Source organism: Capra hircus, chromosome 4 (genome assembly GCF_001704415.2).
Source record: "Capra hircus breed San Clemente chromosome 4, ASM170441v1, whole genome shotgun sequence".
Classification (NCBI taxonomy): domain Eukaryota; kingdom Metazoa; phylum Chordata; class Mammalia; order Artiodactyla; family Bovidae; genus Capra; species Capra hircus.
The window spans coordinates 70792745-70808306 of NC_030811.1; the positions used below are offsets into that span (position 1 = coordinate 70792745).

At 40.5% G+C, this 15562-nt stretch overlaps 1 protein-coding gene across 20 annotated transcripts in view; it reads left to right on the forward strand.

The window, feature by feature from the left end:
* Window positions 1-15562, forward strand: part of NRCAM (neuronal cell adhesion molecule) — a 309770-nt gene that overhangs the window by 59496 nt on the left and 234712 nt on the right. For all 20 annotated transcript variants that reach the window (XM_018047203.1, XM_018047206.1, XM_018047205.1 and 17 more), the window contains exon 2: window positions 6603-6740. The gene's annotated coding sequence lies outside the window, so the exon portion shown is untranslated. The remainder of the gene's footprint in view (window positions 1-6602; window positions 6741-15562) is intronic.

Sequence of the window (15562 nt, forward strand, 5' to 3'; positions counted from 1 at the left end):
GTGAAATGTCAAGTACAATACTTATTTTTCTGAATTAAGTGAGATTACGTCTATGAAAAATATCATAAAAATGCCACACAGCCCAAGATGGTGTTATGATCTCTCATCTCTGTCGTGGAGTAGAAGCTTCCATGTCTTAGTCACCTTTGTGTTTCTTGTGGCTCCCAGGGCTAGGGCCTGGCCACTGGTGGACCTGAACAATGATTGCTGAATGAACAGTTTAACAGTTCAGCACAACTAAGAAAAAAACACACCAAGAGGACCTCTGTGTGGCCAAGAGATATGGCATGAGATCTATACATGCATTTCAGTTCAGTTCAGTTGCTCAGTTGTGTCCGACTCTTTGTGACCCCATGGACTGCAGCACACCAGGCTTCCCTGTCCATCACCAACTCCTGGAGCTTGCTCAAACTCATGTCCATCGAGTTGGTGTTGCCATCCAACTATCTCATCCTCTGTGGTTCCCTTTTCCTCCTGTCTTTCCAAGCATCAGGGTCTTTTCCAATGAGTCAGTTCTTCGCATCAGATGGCCAGAGTATTGGAGTTTCAGCTTCAGCATCAGTCCTTCCAGTGAACACCCAGGACTGATCTCCTTTAGGATGGACTGGTTGGATCTCCTTGCCGTCCAAGGGACTCTCAAGAGTCTTCTCCAACACCACAGTTCAAAAGCATCAATTCTTTGGTGCTCAGCTTTTTTTTTCTACTGGAAAAATCATAGCTTTTACTAGACAGACCTTTGTTGGCAAAGTGATGTCTCTGCTTCATAGCTTTTCTTCCAAGGAGCAAGCGTCTTTTAGTTTCATGGCTGCAGTCACCACCTGCAGTGATTTTGGAGCCCAAGAAAATAAAATCTGTTACTGTTTCCATTGTTTCCCCATCTATTCGCCATGAAATGATGGGACCAGATGCCATGATCTTGGTTTTTTGAATGTTGAGTTTTAAGCCAGCTTTTTCACTCTCCTCTTTCACTTTCATCAAGAGAGTCTTTAGTTCCTCTTCCCTTTCTGCCATAAGAATGGTGTCATCTGCATATCTGAGGTTATTGATATTTCTCCTGGCAATCTTGATTCCAGCTTGTGCTTCATCTAACCCAGCATTTCACATGATGTACTCTGCATATAAGTTAAATAAGCAGGGTGACAATGTACAGCCTTTACATTCTTCTGTCCCAATTTGGAACCAGTCCATTGTTCCATGTCCAGTTCTAACTGTTGCTTCCTGACCTGCATATACAGATTTCTCAGGAGGCAGGTCAGGGGTTCTGCTATCCCATCTCTTGAAGAGATGCACTTACATATGTTCTTTAAGACCCACCCATCAGCCCCTCTCCCTAGTCTTCTTTTATACGAGTTCAACCCTAGGAAGGCCAGACGTATCCAGTTAGAGCCCAGAGGATGGGCTCAGTTGCTCTGGGCAGGCACATCCACCACCATGAGAAATTACAGCTTGACAGCCTGACAGTCAAGGTGGAGACAGAAAAACTAAGGAAAGCAGACACAGGAACTTTAAAAAGCCCTTTTATGTGTTTTTTTGGTTTGTTGTTTGTCTTACTGTAAGGAGAAATCCCATGTGACTTACTGAAAGCAAAGTTTGACAAAGTAGCTGAGATCTTTGGAGAACAATTTCACTGTCAGGGGTATACCAGATGACCTACAATGATAGATTCTACTAATTTTCATGATTGCTTCAGGGAAGGATGAGGCGAGCTTGACTGTGTTTGCAATATGTTTCTCAAATATAACTTCTTGGTCTGCTGCACAGGTAATTACTCTAACCATAAAGTTCATGTTGCCAATTATCTCAACTACGGCCTAATTTTCCCTAATGATGCTGAAGCCTAATTCTTCTGGGTTTTGCAGTCTCTACCAAATAAATGTTAAAACCTTTATCTAGCAAAATCAACTGCTTGGTCATGTCAGTTTATGTAGCTATTTATATCTTCTGGATGATTTGCAGTCAATTTGGAGAACTGCTAATGATTAAAATTAAAGAATGACCTAGAGGCTAAAATTAATTCATTTTAATTTATTGACAGTTTGGTTTTCACTCTATCTTATACCACTATTGGCTCTGTGAAATAGTGTCCCATTCTGTGTGGTATCATTCCATGAACAGCATTCTACACGGCATGCTTGTCTAATCTGTAGATGACATGGAGATGAAAGGCATAATACATATTTTGAAAGGGCAGAATTGAGATGTCAAATGTTTTTGGCAAGTTGTAATGATAAACTCCATTCTCAAAAAGTGAAATATTAAAGGGGTGAAAATAAAACTTCCTCTTGGTTCTAGCAAAAATACCTACAAAAAATAATGGAGCCGCTGTCAACCTGATTTGTAGCTATAAGAACAGCTGGTAATTGAGGTGGCATAACTTAGTTGATATGCATTGGGCATCTGGAGCTGAAGAGAACAGACGCTCACCCAGAATACCCTTAGGAGGACGGACTGATGCCCATCTGGATCTGAAAAGTGGGAGTTATTAGGGTTGGGTGCTACTTCAGGGAATGAGTCTTCTCTCTCGTCATCTCTCTGCTCTCGCTGTTTACCTCTGCATATTCAGTAGGTTCTCATCTGACTCCTAGTGTTTCATCCAGGTCCCAGAGAGAGCTGATTTGGTTGACTTGGCTGATTATCATTTTTTTTCTCCCAGGTGGCGCTAGTGATAAAGAACCTGCCTGCCAATGCAGGAAACCTAAGAGATGCAGGTTCAATCTCTGGGTGGGGAAGATCCCCTAGAGGAAGTCTTGGCAACCCACCCGAGTATTCTTGCCTGGAGAATTCCATAGACAGAGGAGCCTGGTAGGCTACAGTCCATTGGGTTGCAAAGAGTCGGACACGACTGCAGTGACTTAGCACACACTAGGGCAGAGGCTTTGGCACAAAGCAACCTCATGGGTCATCTTCCAGCCTCTGGAGTCAGGTGCTTCCCCCTAGTCCTATCAGTGGCCACCTCTACTAAAACAGCAATTGATCTCTGCTTTTCTTAACAGTGGGCTGTGGTTGGGGAGGTTTACACTAGGATGTGAATCTGGATCTATATCCAAGAGCCAGATCTGGGATCAAGGAGTGAAAGCTACAAGAAGAGAGATTCAGCTCTGTACAGAGTACCCTGAAAATGGAATAGGTGGTAGGCAGATGGATGGTCAGATACACCTTCCAGGCCCCTTCCAATTCTCAAAATTATGTTTTCATTTTTACTGCCACTCTTTCATTTCTTCCCAGAAGTGTCTTAATGAAAACCATCTTTTCACATTATTTTTAAAATGAGCTGTGAAGATGATTTCTGCCACAGTATAATTATTAGCTGCCTAAGGTGTCAGAAGCAGTAATGCTTTGCATTAGCCTCTTAAATAAAATATATTTCATATGTGGAATATTTATAACTTAGATTTTATTATAGTCAGTAGCTATTTAAAGAAAGGAAATCATTTACATAACGTAAATGTACCGGACCAACAAACTGCAACAAAGATACTTCTCTAAGATTTTGAAGATGAGTGTAAGAGTATTTCAGACATTTTTTTCCTAAGGAATTGTAAATGGCCTTCCAGAGATTTCAGTTAAGCTTTAAAATTCATGTGTCATGATGGACTGAATCATTTAGGACAGATTTCAGTGGTGACTCTTCTGACACTTGTCTGAGCTGAAGTCTCCAAAGTAGCGGCTTTAAATCTCACTATTCAAATTCTGCTAATTTGGAAGTGTGTGTGTATGTGTTATGAAAGGAGAAGAAAAAGTATTCCATACAATGTTCATCTTTTCCCAAACAACAGCAGTTAGTTATTTAATGGGAGAAAATCTGAAAGCACTGAGAAGACTCCTGGGTGCTTCTGTTTCCTTTTTCCACTGTGAGAGTGCTTTGTGCCAAAAAAACAAAGGGGCGGGGAGCTGGGCAGATACAGGGCAGAGTAGCCTTGCCTCCAACTGCCTGTTTATTGCATTCCCTCCAGGCAATACATGGTTGGGAAAAAAACAGCTTTGTTAAAATTCCACTTCCACCATTTTGGATCAAGACAAAGTACTCTCAACTTCAGTTTCCTCATTTATAAATCAGGGATAATAATAGTCCTTAGGACAGAGTGTTCTTGTGAGGATTAAAGCACTTAGCACAATGTCGGGCTCTTACAGAGTACTCAGAAATTTAGCTCTTAGGATTATTTTTATCTTCATTACTCCTTAAGGGGTGGGAATTCTGAGGTTATGTTTGTCTCTGCCCAGAAAGTCAGTAGCATCAGGCCCTGTTAATGGTGTGAATCCATGTGGTTCTGTCCCACCCAGCCCAGCCCGAAACAGGATTATGTCCGGCCCCAGCTCATGATCTGCTTTTATCCTCCTTCGAAGACTTGAGTCTATCCTGGCCTCACTGCTTTGCTTGGACCTCATATAAGTCTGTTTACCTCTCAGAGCCCTAGTTTCCTCTTCTTGAAAATTAGGGAACTATTTATTTATTTTTAATAGACATAAAGTCTATTCTTTTTCAGATTCTTTTTCCTTATAGATTATTACAAAATATTGAGTACTGTTCCCTGTGTTACACAGTAGGTCTTTGTTGGTTATCTATTTTATATATAGTAACATGTATATCGGAGAAGGCGATGGCACCCCACTCCAGTACTCTCGCCTGGGGAATCCCATGGACAGAGGAGCCTGGTAGGCTGCAGTCCATGGGATCGCTAAGAGTCAGACATGACTGAGCGACTTCACTTTCACTTTTCACTTTCATGCATTGGAGAAGGAAATGGCAACCCACTCCGGTGTGCTTGCCTGGAGAATCCCAGGGACAGGGGAGCCTGGTGGGCTGCCGTCTGTGGGGTCGCACAGAGTCCAACACGACTGAAGCGACTTAGCAGCAGCAGCAGCATGTATATATTAGTCTCAACCTCCTAATTTATCCCCCTACTTTTCCATTTGGTAACCATAAGTTTGTTTTCTGTATCTGTGAATCAGTTTCTGTTTTGTGGCCAAGTTCACTTGTATCATTTTTTAGACTCCACATATAAGCAATATCATATGATGTTTGTCTTTGGTGTTCTTCACTTAGTACGATCTCTAGGTCCATCCATGTTGCTGCAGATGACGTTATTTCATTCCTTTTTATGGCCGAGTCTATTCCATAATATAAAGGTGCCACATCTTCTTTATCTATTCATTTGCTGATGGACTTTCAGGTTGCTTGTTTTGGCTCTTAATAGGCACATGAAAACATTCTCGACATCGCTAATTATTAGAGAAATGTGAATCAAAAGTACAGTGAGGTATCCTCTCAACTGGTCAGTTTGGCCATCATTTAAAAGTCTACAAATAATAAATGCCAGAGAGGGTCTGCAGCAAAGGAAACCTTCCTACACTGTTGGTGGGAATGCAGATTGGTGCAGCCTCTGTAGAGAACAGTATGGAGGTTCCTCAAAAAATGAAAAATAGAGCCATCATATGATCCAGCAATCCCACTCCTGGGCATATATACAGAGAAAACTATGATTTAAAAGGGAGAACTATTTAATTTTATAGAGTTTGGAAGTTTTGGATATTATTAAACTGTATTTGTTTTAGAGATCAGATGCAAATTGTGTAGAGAAGATGGGACTCAGCACTGGATGAATCATTGATGAATGTCTCCTCTGACTTTCTCTCCTTCAAAAAAAATGCCTGTGCTTGGGTTCTATCCCACTTGATCTGGTATATTGGTAATTGGTCACGCATTTATTTGGCCACATGGGCCCTAGCCACTGATATTTTGTAAAACCTTTCCCACTGGTTCAAATGTGCCTGCAAGGTTGATAGGCACTTAGCAAGCCCAAGGTCAGACTATTAACAGCAAAGGCAGGTCTAGACTCCCAGCTTCTCTTTTCTCCCTGTACACTGTCCCCAAATTCTGATTTAAAAGAGGTTTTCTAAACATTTTTTGCAGTGTTTTTTTTCCACACTTTCTCATAAGAATGAGTTATTAAATAAACACATTATTCGAACACTTCTGTTAGTTGGCTTCTTTTAATTAAAGTTTCATTCTATGGTGTTCTACCTTAACCTTATGCTTGTTTTCTTGCAGTGGTGTGTTCTGAAACCTTCCTTCCCAGATACCTGCTTTTCTCACCACCTTCAAAGCCACCTCCAAAATGTAATTGCATGTCTGGGTTCCTCACTGAGATCATCAACCTTGATCAAATGCTTCGTTCTTCATTGTTTGTTCTTTGCAGTTTGTATTAGATTTCCCCCAGCTTCTACCTGTGTGTTGATGAGATTGTACAGCAGTCTGTATTCCCATGAAGTATTAGAGTAAAATTAGATCAAGTGCCTTTTTTCTCTCTTTGATTTGTGTGAGCAGCTGTTTCCTGCTATTGAGGGCTCATTCAGACTTCTATCATATACCAAAATGTAATTGGAATTGTGTTACTTTTTTCATTACTTGTTGCCATGAAATTGCTTAAAGTTTCTTAGACATTGATGTCCTTAACTACTGTAATGCTTGGTTAAAATTCATCATGGGATTTAAGACGTATCAAGTTCCCTTTGTCAATTTTAGTAGGATAGTTGAATGAAAGCTTAATAGAATTAGCTAACCCAAAACAATTTACACTGCTCTGTGTTTGTTTTGTTTTCAGGAATCTTTGTGATACTCCACACTTGTGTGCCGAAGACTGTAACCAAATCTGTTCTCAGGAGTTGGCATCCTGGGAAAAGAACAGCTTCCGGGGTCAAGGAAATTTTGGGGAGGTTCCTGGCCTGGTGGATCTTTGAAGGTGAGAATGAAACCGTTTTCTCTTTGTCTTTAGAAATCTCATTGAGCTGTTCTGTCTTCAAGATCTGCTTTTTGGGAGAACGAATAGGGGACTACATTATGGAAAATTCTCTGTAAAGAACTGAGAGTATTTCTTTTTCAGGAGATTTTGTAGTAGTCATGAAGGATATCAGTTGGCTATTTTGACCAAATAGGAATTTATCTGAAGTGTAGATCTGTGAAATGACGATCTATGAAGACTTGTTTAAACACACACACACACATGCACACACACACACCTCTTAAAAAAATCAGTAACATTTCTCTTCTCAGAAATTTCTTATGCATTTAAGATCTCTCTCAGCCTTCATTTCTGCTTTACCCTGCCTTCTAGGATTATTTTAAGAATCAAACAATATAACTTATGTGAAAGCACTTTGTAAACCATGAAGTATTATTTTCATAAGTAAGAAAAGCAATCACTATTTCCAAATATTTATAATCCTCCAGACTACTGTCATACCCTCCAATCTGTTCTCTTCCATAGTGTGATTCATTTTTATTTCAATTCAGTATACTTTGCTAGGATCTTAAGAAGTCAAGTCCTTCCCTTCAAGGAATATCTGTCAAATGCAGGACAGTCACATAAATAAATATGACCCACTCCAATATGATGTTACGTATATTGAGAATGCACTAAGGAGTAAAAAAGGCATCATATGCAGCCTAGAGCCAGAATATTGTGTGTGTAAAAGCGGGCTTCCTGGAGGAGGTAACCCCTGAGATGGCCCTTAAAAGATGAATAGGAGTTAGACTGGTGAAGAGCAGGGTGAGGTGGAGGAGGCCATTGCAGGCAGTGGTGGTGAGATAGTTGTGTAAAACTCACATATGGAAGTAATAAGTCATTCAGGATTATTGACCCATAGGTATAGGGTGTGTGTGTGTGTGTGTGTGTGTGTGTGTGTGTGTAAGCATGGAAAGTTTTTTTTTAATTGAAGTATGGTTGATTTACAGTGTTGTCTTAGTTTCTGGTGTACAGAAACGTGATACATTCTTTTTAAGATTCTTTTCCATTATAGTTTATTATAAGGGATTGAATATAGCTCCCTGTGCTATACAGTAGGACTTTATTATCCCAACCTCCTCATTCTTCACTCCCCTAGCCCCATTCTCCTTTGATAACCATTAGGTTGTTGTCTACATGTGTGATTCTATTTCTGTTTTGTAAATAAACTCATTTGTATCATTTTCTTCAGATTCCATAAATAAGTGATATCATGTAATATTTGTCTTCTGTCTGACTTCATTTAGTACGATAACTTCTATGTTGCTGCAGATGGCATTATTTCATTCTTTTTTATGGCTGAGTAATATTGTATTGTGTGTGTGTACACACACCACATCTTTATCCATTCTGTTGATGTACATTTAAGTTGTTTCCATGTCTTGGCTGTTGTGAATAGTGCTGCTATGAATGCTGTGGTTCACGTATCATGTATCTTTTTGAACTACAGTTTTCTCAGGATATATGCCAGGAGTGGAATTGTAAGATCATATGGTAACTGTATTGTAGTTTTTAAGGAACCTCCATACTGTTCTCCATTGTGGCTGCACCAGTTTACATTCCAAGCAAAAGTGTAAGAGGGATCCCTTTTCTGCTGAGGAATTTTAAAGTGGCAGTCATTGGGTTTTTAGATGTGTTAACCTGAAGACAGTTAGAGGAAGAGTTACAGTGAGCAAGACTGAAGGAGGAAGATTTGTAATGATCTGCAGAAGAGATGGGAGGACTATAATTAGGGTAGAAGCAGAGAGTGCCAAAGAATTGATACTTTTGAACTGTGGTGTTGGAGAAGACTCTTGAGAGTCCCTTGCACTGCAAGATCAAACCAGTCCATCCTAAAGGAAATCAACCTTGAATATTCATTGGAAGGACTGATGCTGAAACTGAAGCTCCAAAACTTTTGCCATCTGATTCTCAGAACTGACTCATTAGAAAAGACCATGAAGTCTGAAAAGATTGAAGGCAAGAGGAGAAGGGGGTGACAGAGGCTGAGATGGTTGGATGGCATCACCGACTCAATGGACATGATTTTGAGCAAGCTCCAGGAGTTGGTGATGGACAAGGAGGCCTGGTGTGCTGCAGTCCATTGGGTCACATGGAGTCAAACAGGACTGAGCAACTGAACTGAACTGAGTGAGGAACAGAGAAGGAAATTTTGAACAACTAGAATATTCTGAATTTTGTGATAGTTTGAACATTGGAAGTGAGAAAACATTAGGACTTGGGATTGTCAGGTTTCTGACTTGAGTGACGGAAAGCATGATGATGTCATCAAGAGAATTAGAAGGGAAGTGGACTTGGTGGTGGGGAGGAGAGGACTTTGAGGTATATTTGGGACAGTAGGTCAAACTGTCTACCAGCTAGTTGGACCTGTAAGTGTGGTGGTTAGGGGAGGGCTGAGGACTAGCAACATTGATTTGGGAGTTACAGGCAATAGTTAAAAATCTTTTTTTAAAATATAAATTTGATATTGTACTTAAGCCGCTACTATCATTTATTTGTACACTTAAAGCACAATTCACCACATTCTCAATTTCCATTTTATTTTGCCATTACCTGTCATTTCATTTGTATCTATTCTTGTTGGTCCTGTTTCCTTGGCATAATAAATTGAGATTTTACCTCACGACCATTGTTGTGACCTTTTGAGTTTGATGAAAGAAAATTCCATCTAGTATTTTAAAATTCCATGAAACCCTAAAATGTAGAATTGTAAGTGCCAGTCTCCATTTTAATTCACAGTGGCTATAGAAGTTATTTTTAAAAAGTACTTTGCTTTCCAAAGTATAGTAGTTTTTTTTTTTCCTGTATAAATCGAGTTTTCCTGTCAATTCCTCCCTTTCATTGCTCTGTCCAGGATCTGAGCCTCGCATATGGGAGACTAAGCAGCATCTTTTTTGCATTCTTCTGTGGGGTGGTGCCAGGGTCCCTCCCTTGGGTCTTCCCAGAATCAACCCCGAATGTCATTAAGGAAGACTGTTACAACAGAGGCCGCACTGTTTGAGGTCAAGCCTACCCTAGTCAGACTTCTGAAAATCATTACGCAGAGCCTTCTTTGAGGGAATGTCATGGATAAAAATTTTAAATTCAAATAACACTTACAATAGTACTATTTTGAGTGAATTTTATTTGATTACCATGGTCGTAATGAACTTAGTGATTTTTTTTCTTAAGATCTGTTGGAAAATTACAAAACGCTCCTTTTTTACTCTTTCTAGTTCACTTCTCTAGCATCCTTCCAGAAACTTTCAAGATCAGTTAATCTGTCACTTTCAGTTTTATGCAAAAGAGAATTAATTTGAAGCAGAATTAAGTACATAATGCTAACAGCTGGAGCCAGAGCCCCGGCCAGTTGAAACGCATTCTGTCCTTTCCACTTGAGCTTTTTCCTTCTTATTCCAAATCTTTATTGAACCGTGATGTTATCTATGTGTCTTAAAATAGGAAATTGAATTAAGTAAATCAGTTCACACTGATGGCATATGCTTTGGTTAATCACTCTCTGCTCAGCAAACAGATTTTGCCTTACTGCTTTGGGCTCTGATTAAGGTTTTATTGTTTTTTTTATCTTTGCACTTAAAAATTTTTTTAGCGTGTAATTTGTTTTCAGCATTCTCTATTGTGGTTCCTAGAGAAGGAAATGGCAGCCCACTCCAGTGTTCTTGCCTGGAGAATCCCAGGGACGGGGGAGCCTGGTGGGCTGCCCGTCTATGGGGTTGCACAGAGTCAGACACGACTGAAGCGACAGCAGCAGCAGCAGCAGCATTGTGGTTCCACTGCTAAAAGGAAGGACTGGAAGAGAATCGAAACCACCTGTGTTTAAATTCCAGTTTAAAAAGACCTGTCATTTCAATCCATTATCAAGCTAGTTTTTTCCAATGGATGCTTTCAATACCAACATACTAGGCACATTCACTAATAAGGCAAGCACCGGCCATACAACCCAGTTTCCTGAAACATTTGACTTTTTCCAGCTTTATTTCCCTTTTTAAAATAAAAGGCAAATTCCATACATTAAAAAAAAAAAGACACTCTTCATTTATTTTAAAATCAACATTTTAAGCAGAGGCTATTTCTGATTGGGTCAAATACATTGTAAGACTTGGTGAATTTCATGTATAGAAAATGAATTCATGGAAATGCTGAGTTGGTGTAACTTAGAATGACATCACATGCATGCAAGTTGTAGGTGGTCTCAAGGACAATGAATTGTTCTCTGAAATTCACAGAACAGGCAGTCACTGCTGTGAAACCAGTGGGCTGTTTCAGGGTCCGGATACACAACATGATTCAGTCATCCCGAGAGCTGCCAGTTGCGAAAGGAGTTTCCACTTGCTTGTGTGCAGGACACAGGAAATATGTCTCCCCGTTTTGGTCTCTTTCTGCCTTCTGTCTCACTCATAGTCTTTGTGATACAGACAAATATGGTATCTCCAAAACAGGAGACCTTGACAGTTTGTGTTTATGGATCTAGAAGTGGAGACAATTGGTTGTGGATTGAAAAGCAGGCAAATCACCCTTCACTGAGCTTCCCTGATAGCTCAGATGATAAAGAATCTGCCTGCAATGCAGGAGACCTGGGTTCAGTCCCTGGGTCACAAAGATCTCCTGGAGGAGGACATGGCTACTCAGTCCACTACTCTTCCCTGGAGAATCCCACAGATGAGGAGTCTGGCAGGCTACAGTCCATAAGGTCGCAAAGAGCTGGAGACGACTGAAGCAACTTAGCACGCACGCACACACGCACGCACCCTTCATTTGGTAACAAGCGAGAGCCCTGGGAAGACAGTGTCTTGGCGTGTTGCTCTCTGCATAGCGTGGCCACATTGGACCAACTGATGATGTGAACAGAGATGGAGAGATGGAGAGACTTCTGCAGACAGTAAACACAGGATGGTGTGATGTCTGGGAAGGGACAGGTTGGCTTTCACTGCTGTTGTTTGGCTTGGTGGTAGGGTCTTCTGAACAGTCTGACTGTGGACAGCAGTATTGAGTGGCTGCTTCCTGCTCTGATTCCAGAAGGAGTGTTCCAGGTACCATTATGCCAACAAAGCACAATGGATAGCACTGATAATTAGCTTTGGAGGTGCCACTTAAAAACATTTAGAGTTTAAAATAATATTCAAGACTTCCCTTCTTCTGCCCTGTGGGTAGAGCACAGAATTTTGCTGGAGGAAGGTTGTTTAGAGAAAACTCTTAGAAAGTGAAAGCTATCAGTGAGTTGCCACGGTGACACTTCTGAATGGGCAGTCTTCCAAAAGGCTCAAATCATATTTAGCAGTAAAGTGTGTTACCCTATGCCCTTTTGTAGTGTGGGATTTTGAAAAGAGAGGGGACAGGAAATGCTGAGCCACCAGCTTTTGGATCCAAATTCAGTCCCACTGTAGAGGTCACAGACATCAGCAGTTTGTGGGCCATTTTGGTGGAGGACAATAACAGTGGATTTCTAATCAGATAATGTCCTGCTACATTTGAATTTTCACTCTCCACTGCCTTTTGTCATCTGAATCCTTTCAGAATCATTCTTGACTCAGGTTTATTATTAACTTTTTGAACTCTGGCTTCTATACTAATATCTTGCTGCTCATGTTAAAATGAGAACGTTGCCGCAAGAATTTCTTTTTGCATTCGTTAATAGAATAGCAAGGCAGCATAATATGAATTAATACTCTTCACATTTCCCCACAATATAAGCTGGATTAGTTATCCCCTGGGGATCTATTTCAAATTCATGTCCTAGTAAGCCATTCCAGCTAGTTGTTGGCTTTCTAGGTTTTTTAAAGCTTCTCCATAATGGGTAAATAGAGAACAATACATAATACATAATTTTGATTTTAAACTTTAGAAACATGTTTCATTGTTCTCATTATAAAGTGAGAAATGAGACTGAACTTCCACTTCAATCCCTGATAGTATAAGTATTTGTAATTTTCTTTTGGCAAGAACCGTCCTGAGGCAATTATGTCTTTTTAATATAGTTTAGACAATAAATTCTATGAGGAAAGATTAAGAATAGAAACATTACTGAGGATGCAGAACCACTAATAGAGTTTATTCATCCTTTGTAACATCTTTCCTTCAGAGGGACACACGTATTATCATTGACCGAACTATTTAAAACGGCAGTATCTGCTTGGGTAATAATTATCTGTTACCAGTATTTCAGATTATTCTCTCTCCTCTTCTGTTTCCCTTCTTTGCTTTCAAAATTTCCAGTTTTGGTTCCAGTCATCATATTAGTGTATGTGTGTGACACAGAGAATGTGACACAGCAAAGGGACAGAGGCAGAAAAAGAGAGAAAGAGCTGAAGAAAGTGACAGGAAAACAAGGGAATTTTGCATTTCCTACAAAGAAACCAAAGCAGTATTTGGAGTTCCTTTCCTGCCTTCATCGTATTTTTTTTTTAATCTCTTTGACTTGAACGCTACGTGATTTTTTATAACTTAACAATCAATAAGCAATGACGCAGAACCATATTCTGAGTTAGAGATCCGAAAATAGTCACTCTAGTGGAGCCGTGCTGTCAGCCAGACACCTCGCCCCTTTCAGGCTTAAGGTCCTCTTTCCCCAGCGTCTGGGAGTCTTAACAGCTGGAAGCTCACAGGGGGTCCCTCCATGGTGACTGCCCTGAGCTGTCAGCTAAGGAGAGCTGCCTCGCTCGGGATCCTGCCCATCGCCCCTGGCGCAGCAGCATACGTTCAGTGGCTGGTCAACCTGGGGACACAGAGGCCCTTGCCCCACTTCAGGACAACTCTGTGGGGCCTGCAGGGTCAGCTGGGGCTTCTGTTGTGACTGCGCTGCAGCCCAGCTTCTCCCACTGCCTCACCTGCTTTGTTCACGCTCCCGTTTTTGTGGAGTCCAGCAGCACTCACCAGTGAAATCTGCACGTGTAAATTCTCATCTCAGAGTCTGGTTGGAGGCAGGGCAGCCTGCAGCCGCCGCCATCCCTGGACTGTGCCTTGCATCCATATGTGACTGCACTGTGGAGAGGCACTGGCTCGAGGAGGATCATCAAGGCTTCTGACAGTCTAGTCCCTGTCGTTACAGTGAAAAGGGGGGATGATAATACCAGCCTCCTAGAGTCGTCGCCAGGATTCAGTAGCAAAGTATCCAGTGCCTGACACATAAGAAGCACCCCTTAAAGTACAGCTTTTGTTGAAATTATCTACAAATGACCCACAAATGGTGCGCTGCTGCTGCTGCTGCTGCTGCTGCGTCGCTTCAGTCGTGTCCGACTCTGTGCGACCCCACAGACGGCAGCCCACCAGGCTCCTCCGTCCCTGGGATTCTCCAGGCAAGAACACTGGAGTGGGGTGCCATTGCCTTCTCCGAAATGGTGTACTAGTTCCAACCAATTGATTACAATACAGAATGTATTGTAATGTCATTTTATGACATTTATTTCAGTAGAGGGTCAGGTTAATGAAAGAGGCATCATCTGCTTATTTAAATAGTTCTTCCTCATTGTCAGTTTCCATTTATTTAGTGTATAGAGAAATTGGGAAGGTCTCTAAAGGGAACCGTAACTTATTAAAGAGGGAGAAAGAAAATGTTATGGGAAAGAATGAAAGGATCTGGAAGTAAGATTGGAAGATTGAGGAGTAACTTGCTTTCTATCTTCAAGTAAGTGGAAACGTTTTATGAGGGGAATATTGGACTTGTTTTTTCCCATGTTCGCAGAAGACAGAACAAGAGAAAATGGACATAAATTGAAGGAGGAATCTAGGTGGGTTTGTATTAAGGGAATTCCTCTGTTCTTGGACAGTAAACATGGGAAGGAGCTTGTAATTAATATATATATATAAATCTTCAAAAAAAAAAAAAACAACATTTAGTCAATCACTGAGATGCTTCCTAGGGAATTTATGGAGGACTCTGAACTCTGTGATTCTGAGATTTCAGAAATGATGTTTCCTAGAAACTCAGACACATATGTTCTGTTTTATAAATGGAAACTAACTACTATTTGACCACTTTCATTTTCTTTTTAACTAAATTTCTTATGATATCTTTGGAAATGTCCATATGCACCTTGTATGTGGTTTTTTGATAATGTTAATTTTTTCACTGAATAGGTGTCTATTAAAAATATGACAAGTATCATTATCATAATTTCCAATATGTCATCTCTTTATATTATGTATAAAAATAAATTAAAACCTAGCATCCTATGCCATTTGTCTATATGTGCTAAAAGTTATTTGGGAACTCAGATCTTGGGATGACATTGTTTAAATGAGCACTTGTGAGTAATAAATCACTGAAGGGCTTTAGAACACCAGCAAGAGGTCTGGAACTTTGGAGAACACTTTTTCAATCAATTAATGGCTTAGAGATAAGATTAAAGAGTGGATATGGGACTAGGTTTTTAACGTTCCTCAGTGTCAAAAGATAAGAGGAAGCCACTAAGATGTTTCTCAATTACTGGTAAATGTATTGGATTTTGCATTTTCTCCTTGGCATGGCTTATCAGATGAGTCATAGACAAGAAACAGAATGAAGTGGGTGAAGGAGCCCTGGACCACAAGCCAAAATGCCTGGCTCTGCTTCCATCACAGCTAAAAATGGTCTGTGCTTCTCTTATAGAACTATGTCTGCATGGATTTTCTTTGAATCTCTTAATTTCAGAACCCTGTATTAGATGCTCATCACAGCACAGTACCTTCTTTGAGAAGACACCCAGCAGACCTAACCTGAGGGCCCCATCACCCCTTGACCTAAAGCAAGCAGCTCTGCTTCTGCTAATTATTTTTCTTTTTCTTTTTTTTTAACAAGCACAGGT